This window comes from Gorilla gorilla, chromosome 23 (genome assembly GCF_029281585.2).
Source record: "Gorilla gorilla gorilla isolate KB3781 chromosome 23, NHGRI_mGorGor1-v2.1_pri, whole genome shotgun sequence".
NCBI classification, from domain to species: Eukaryota; Metazoa; Chordata; class Mammalia; order Primates; family Hominidae; genus Gorilla; species Gorilla gorilla.
The window spans coordinates 37,007,540-37,015,591 of NC_086018.1; positions in this window are offsets into that span (position 1 = coordinate 37,007,540).

The following is an 8,052-nucleotide window of genomic DNA, read 5'->3' on the forward strand; positions in this document are numbered from 1 at the left end:
ATCGCTCCTAAATCATTCACGCGTTTAAGACAAAATCATAGTGTGAATTAGGCACACTTAGAACTCAATGATCTTTTTTTCTTTTTTTCTTTTTTTTGAGGCGGAGTCTCGCTCTGTTGCCCAGGCTGAAGTGCAGTGGCACGATCTCGGCTCACTGCAACCTCCGCCTCCTGGATTCAAGCAATTCTCCTGCCTCAGCCTCCAGAGTAGTGCTCTAGCAAATTAACTGAACCCAAAGAATGGGTCATGGGAACCTCAACTTGAAGCCTGTTGGTCAGACACTCCAGATGTCTGGACTTTCTACTGGTGTCTAAAGCAGGGGCAGTTTTGGGGACTGGGCCCTCAACCTGTGAGATCTGACAGCATCTCAAGGCAGTGTTGGATGTGACTGAGAGGACAGCTGGTGGTGCCTGCTGAAGAATGGATTGCTTATTTGTTGGTGGGAAGAAATCCCCCACATTTGGTCACAGAAGTCTGTGTTGATTGTTGTTGTGTTGGTGCGAGAGCAGAGGAAAAACACGGCTTGAGTTTGTGTGTTTTTCTACACACTCAGTTTCCCAAGCCCTCTTAATTCCCAGCCGTTGCTCGCTGCTTGTTGCTGGGGTCTCCCGGCCAAAGCTGAATGCCTCTTCACAAGACCTCGTCATGAGTCTTTCTGTGGTGTATCTGTCTGACCCTCACCCATCTGAAGCTTTCTGTAGGATGTTAGGTACATAATCTCTCTTTGACCATGGTTTTAACTCCCGGCCACCAATTCCAGGGCAGATGGAAAAGTCGTGCTTGGCCTTCTAGCACACTTACATAAATATTCCATAAAAGTAAGAATCACCAAAACTGACACAAAATGGAAAAAAATCACTCAGTTAGGTCGATCATCAATGAGGACACTGAAAAGGTAACCAATCCTCACCTAACCTCAGGCCTTGATGGTTTTACTGGCAATTTCTACCAAATTGTCAATGAACAGATCATTCCACATTACAGAGACTATTCCAGAGAAAAGAAAATGATGGGAAGCTTCCCAAATCATGACCCAGGATTATCACAACCCTGATGCTACAACTGGGCAAAAATAGAAAACAATTTTTTAAAAACTATAATTCATGAGTAATTTCAGTCAATGAGACACAGCAGCCCAGGAACTGAAGAGTCCCTGACTAAAAAGGCATTAAATCCGGCCGGGCGCGGTGGCTCATGCCTGTAATCCCAGCACTTTGGGAGGCTGAGGCGGGCATATCACCTGAGGTCAGGAGTTCAAGACCAGCCTGGCCAACATGGTGAAACACTCCTCTCTACTAAAGATACAAAAATTGGCCGAGCGCGGTGTCTCATGCCTGTAATCCCAGCACTTTGGGAGGCTGAGGTCGGCAGATCACCTGAAGTCAGGAGTTCGAGACCAGCCTGGCCAACATGGTGAAACCTCGTGTCAACTAAAGATACAAAAAATCAGCTGGGTGTGGTGGCATGTGCCTGTAATCCCAGCTACTAGGGAGGCTGGGGAAGGAGAATCTGTTAAACCTGGGAGGTGGAGGTTGCAGTGAGCCGAGATCACACCATTGCACTCCAGCCTGGGTGACAGGGCGAGACTCCATCTCAAAAAACAAAAAACAAAAATTAGCCAGGTGTGTTGGCACGCACCTGTAATCCCAGCTACTCAGGAGGTTGAGGCAGGAGAATCACTTGAACCCAGGAGGCAGAGGTTGCAGTGAGCTGAGATCGTGCCACTGAACTGCAGCCTGGGTGATGGAGCGAGACTCAGTCTCAAGAAAAAAAAAACAAAACAGAAAGGCATTAAATCTGCAGGCCCCAGAGCTGATGGCTTCCTGGAGCTGGGCAGGTCCACTCTCCCTCAGCCTCAGGACCAAGTGTCCCTGTGCATGAGTGACAAGGGGCCTCAGAAGCTACATGTGGGAGTCCTGAGACTTCCGCTCTGTGCTGTTACACACATTGTCCCACCTGTCCTGTATCTTTTCTTAAAGCCAAGGAAATGCATACTGGGTGAAGCCTATCATGTCTCTTTTGATAGTCAATCCAAATCACAAGCCACTACTACTTGTCAAACAGAATGATATTGCAACTATATCAATAGATTAAAGGAGAAAAACCACATGACCATCTCAATCATAAAAAACAGAAAGCATATGCTATTAAAATAGCATCTTAGGGCCAGGCACAAATCCCAGCATTTTGCCTGTAATCCCAGCATTTTGGGAGGCTGAGGCAGGCAGATTACTTGAGGTCAGGAGTTAATGACCAGCCTGGCCAACATGGTGAAACTCCATCTCTACTAAAAATATAAAAATTGGCTGGGTGTGAAGGTGAACACCTGTAATCCCAGCTACTCAGGAGGCTGAGGCAGGAGAATCGCTAGAATCCGGGAGGCAGAGGTTACACTGAGCCGAGATCGTGCCAATGCACTCCAGCCTAGGCAACAGAGCAAGACTCCATCTCTAAAATAAATAAAATAAAATAAAATAAAATAAAATAAAATAAAATAAAATAGAATAATAAAATAAAACAGTAAATAAAATGGCACCTTAGAAGATGCAAAGGTAGCTTAGAAGCTATCTTAAGAGCTTGAAGCATGCTGCCATGCCAAAGAAAGCATTCCCAGTTCAACAAAACTCTTAGCGAGCTTTCTTCATCTCATAAAAGGTTTCTAGATAAAAGGTTAGTCTACTACAAGTATCTACTAGATGGTGAAATCAAAGTCAAGAGAAAAGGCTGGCTCCTGAAACCCCAATCCAGCATTGGGCTAGAGGTTTCTGCCAACAGAAAAATGGGCAAATGATATGCACAGGCAATTTATAGAAGAAATGAAATAAGCAATAAAATATGCAAAATTGAACAGCCTTATTAATACACAAGTAAACACTAGTGGGAATATCAACTGGGAATCTCACTTTGGAGAGTGTGGCAGACACTAAAGGCGGGCTCACCCAAATGAATAAAAATAAAATGTAATGCAAATAGTAACCAAAAGAGAGCAGCAGTGGCTATGCTAATATCAGATAAGAGATTTTTTTTTTTAACCAGGTGTAGTGGCTCACGCCTGTAATCCCAGCACTTTGGGAGGCCGAGATGAGCCGATGACCTGAGGTCAGGAGTTCGAGACCAGCCTGACCAACATGGTGAAACCCCGTCTCTACTAAAAATACAAAATTAGCTGGGCGTTGTGGTGCATGCCTGTAATCCCAGCTACTTGGAAGGCTGAGGCAGGAGAATCGCTTGAACCCAGGAGGCGGAGGTTGCAGTGAGCCAAGATCTCGCCATTGCACACCAGCCTGGCCAACAGAGCGAGACTCTGTATCAAAAACAAAAAAAAAAATTTACACACTTAATAACAGACCATCAAAATATATGAAGCAAAAATGAACAGAATTGAGGGAGAATTAGAGTTCTACAATAATTGGAGACTTCAATACCCAATGCTCAATAATGGACAGAACAACCACATAGAAAAAAAAGGAAGGAAATAGAGAACTCAACACAATAAGCCAACTAGGTCTAACAGACATATACGGAACACTTCACCTAATAACAGCAGACAGCCGCTGTGGAAAACAGCACGGCAGTTCCTCAAAAAATTAAAAATAGAATGGCCAGATGATCCAGCAATTCCACTGCCTGGTGTACACTCAAAAAAATTGAAAGCAGAGTCTCAAAGAGATATTTGTACACCCATGGAAGCAACTCAAGTTTTCATCAACACATGAATGGAGAGGCCAGATGTGGTCTACACATACAGTGGAATATTACTCAGCCTTGAAAAGGAAGGAAATTCTGACCCACGCTACAACATGGATGAACCTTGAGGATATTATGCTGAGTAAAATAAGCCAATCACATAAAGAGAAATACTGAATGGTTCCATTTATATGACGCACTTAGAATATTCCCAGTGGCCAGCCCGGCGCAGTGGCTCACGCCTGTAATCCCAGCACTTTGGGAGGCCCAGGTGAGCGGATCACCTGAGGTCAGGAGTTTTTTTTTTTTTGAGACAAGCTGTGTCACCCAGGCAGGAGTGCAGTGGCGTGATCTCAGTTCACTGCGCCCTCTGCCTCCCCGGCTGAAGGAATTCTCCTGCCTCAGTCTCCCTAGTTGCTGGGATTATAGGGGCCTGCCACCATGCCTGGTTAATTTTTTTTGTTGTTGTTGTTGAGACCGAGTCTTACTCTGTTGCCCAGGCTGGAGTGCAGTGGTGTGATCTCGGCTTATTGCAACCTCCGCCTCCTGGGTTTCAGTGATTCTTCTGCCTCAGCCTCCTGAGTAGCTGAGACTACAAGCGCACACCACCACCCCCAGCTATTTTGTGTGTGTGTTTTTAGTAGAGATGGGGTTTCACCATGTTGGCCAGGATGGTCTTGATCTCCTGACCTCATGATTCGCCCACCTTGGCCTCCCAAAGAGCTGGGATTACAGGCGTGAACTACCATGCCCGGCCAAGTAGTTTCTTATAAAACTAAACATGTACTTAATATACAATCCAGCAATTGCACTATTGGGCATTTATTCCAGAGAAATGAAAACTTATGTTCACATTTAAAAAACAAAAACAAAAACAAAAACCTGTGTTCATAGCATCTTTGTTCACAATAGCCAAAAACCACAACCAATCTAAACGTCCAGTGGGCAAATGGTTCAACCTGCTTTGGTACATCCATGCCATGAGTCGTGCCCTGCAATGAAAACGAACAACCTATGGAAACCAGCAACAATTCAGATGAACCTCAAGGGTATTATGCTGAGTGAAAAACGTCAGTGACGAACGATTCCGTACATACATTCCACATATAATCATATACTGATGATTCTATATATATCAAAAGAAATCATATTAAAAGATCCCATATATATATTCTAGATATATATTTCATGTAATCATATACTAAAGATCCCATATATATCAACCTTCTTTTTAATATTTATTTTTATTATTTTATTTTGTTATTTTGAGATGATGTTTCATTCTTGTTGCCCAGGCTTGAGTGCAATGGTGCGATCTTGGCTCACCACAACCTCTGTCTCCCGGGTTCAAGTGATTCTCCTGCCTTGGCCTCCCGAGTAGCTGGGATTACATGGTGGCATGCACCACCACACCTGGCTAATTTTGTATTCTTTTTTAGTAGAGACGGGGTTTCTCCATGTTGGTCAGGATGGTCTCTAACTCCCGACCTTAGGAGATCCCCTTGCCTCAGCCTCCCAAAGTGTTGGGATTACAGGCGTGAGCCAAAACACCTGGCTTATTTTTTTTTATTTTTTCAGATGGAGTCTCACTCTGTGGCCCAGGCTGGAGTACAGTGGTGAGATCTCCGCTCACTGCAACGTCCACTTCCCAGGTTCCAGCTATTCTCCTGCTTCAGCCTTCCAGGTAGGTGGGACTACAGGTGCACGCCACCATGCCTGGCTAATTTTGTAATTTTTTTTTTTTTTTTTTTAGTCGTGACGGGGTTTCACCACGTTGGTCAGGCTGGTCTCGATCTCCTGACCTCAGGTGATCTGCCCGCCTCAGCCTCCCAAAGTGCTGGTATTATAGGTATGAGCCACGGCAATCAGCCATATATAACCTTTTTCAAATAAAATTACACAGGTGGAAAACGTTTTTCTTTTTCTTTTCTTTTCTTTTTTTTTTTTTTTTGAGACAGGGTCTCACTCTGTCGCCCGGCTGGTGTGCAGTGATGCAATCATGGCTCAAGTGATCCTCCCCACTCAACCTCCCTAGTAGCTGGAATTACAGGTGCACACCACATCTGGCTAATTTTGTTTTTGTTTTTGTTTTTGTAGACACGGGGTTTCACCATGTTGCCCAGGCTGGTCTCGAACTCCTGACCTCAAGTCATCCGTCCGCCTCGGCCTCCCACAGTGCTGGGATTACTGGTGTGAACCACCACACCCGGCCCGAAAAGGTTTTCAAAATAATAAAATGGGCTGGGCAAGTGGCTCATGCCTGCAATTAGAGGCCTGGAGACATTAAGTAAATCACCCAAGGTCACACAGTAAGGAAGGGGCAGATCTCAGAGTCTCCTGGCTGCAAAGCTGGTGTCCCTTCCCCACTGTGCCGTAACTGCCGCCTTACAGCTGGGTTGGAGGATGCCTCCCTGGTCTAGGGTCATTATTACATTTGCTTCTAAGAAGTGTGTTTCTGATCAACGGAACTGATTATTTTACATCTATGGTCTTACCCTTTGCCCCCATCTCTTTCTTATGGCAACAGAAAATTTCACCTTCAAGAGGAGCGCCTCGGCCCGGTCGAAGCATCATCTGGGAAGTGAGGAGGGCCTCTGCCTGGCCCCGGCACCGTCTGGGAAGTGAGGAGCGCGTCTGCCCGGCTGCCCCACCTTCTGGGAAGTGAGGAGCGCGTCTGGCCCGACCCCCCTATTGTCTGGGAAGTGAGGAGCACCTCTGGACGGCCACGGAGCAACCCTCCAGGTGTGAAGTGGCAGCCCTGTGTGTGATCTTTCTGCCCTCCCCGAGTTTTCATTTTCGATAGTAAAATTTACTTGTAAACTAAAAGATTTATATTGGGGAAGATGAAAGGAAGGAAGGAAGGAAACTTCACTTTCCAAAAACAACCACTGGGAGTCCGCTTTGTGCAGCGATAGGTAAGCTTCCGTGCAGGAACGGGCGCTGCTGCACCCCCTACCACCCACGCAGCCTCCACCCTATCTGCCTTCAGGTGGTAGCCAGAGGAGTTCAGAGCCTCTACAGAGAGCACAACTTCTCCAGCTGGAACTGAAGGGGGCCTGCCCCTCCACACCTGCGGGTATTTTTCAAAAGGTGGAGACGAGAGACTGAGAGAAGAAATAAGACACAGAGACAAAGTATACAGGAAGAAAAGTGGGCCCAGGGGACCGGCGCTCAGCATATAGAGGACCCGCATGGGCACTGGTCTCTGAGTTCCCTCAGTATTTATTGATCACTATCTCTACCATTTCAGCGAGGGGGATGTGGCAGGACTATAGGGTAATGGTGAGGAGAGGGTCAGCAGGAAAACATGAGAGCAAAGGACTTTGTGTCATAAATAAGTTTAAGGAAAGGTGCCGTGCCTGGATGTGCACGTAGGCCAGATTTATGTTTGACTTTATACAAACATCTCAGTGCAGTAAAGAGCAGTATCGCCGCCAGCATGTCTCACCTCCAGCCATAAGGCGGTCTTCTCCTATGTCAGTAAATAGAATGTACGATCGGGTTTTACACCAAGACATTCCATTCCCAGGGATGAGCAGGAGACAGATGCCTTCCTCTTATCTCAACTGCAAAGAGGCTTTCCTCCTTCACTAATCCTCCTCAGCACAGACCCTTTACGGGTGTTGGGCTGGGGGACGGTCAGGTCTTTCCCTTCCCATGAGGCCATATCTCAGGCTGTCTCAGTGGGGGGAAACCTGGACAATACCCAGGCTTTCTTGGGCAGAGGTCCCTGCGGCCTTCCGCAGTGCATTGTGTCTCTGGGTACTCGAGACTGGAGAATGGCGATGACTTTTACCAAGCTTACTGCCTGCAAACACATTTTTACCAAAGCACATCCTGCACAGCCCTAAATCCACTAAACCTTGAGTCAATACAGCACATGTTTCTGCAAGCACAGGGTTAGGGCTAGGGTTACAGATTCACAGCATCTCAAGGCAGAAGAATTTTTCTTAGTACAGATCACAGTGGAGTTTCTTATGTCTTCCTCTTTCTACATAGACACAATAACAGTCTCATCTCTCTTTCTTTCCCCCACAAGAACAAACTCCCCTTAAAGGAATCTATTTAGGAAGATTATTTCAAGGATACAATGTACATTCATTCCTCCAAAATATGCTTAGATGAACTTAAATAATCAGAAAGTTGTGTGTGTATGTGTTTCACATTTTCTTGGTCCACACGGAACCCCTTGAGAGGTCCCTGTGGGTCGTGAGCCTGTTTGTAGACACCTGCTTCCCCCGCTTGATGTCGCAGACATCGCAGTCCCTGATGTAGGGTCTGGCCCTATGGGGCTTAGTGGGTGTTCTCCCCGTGTGTGGAGATGAGAAATCATAAAAAGTAAAGACACAAGACAAAGAGATAAAG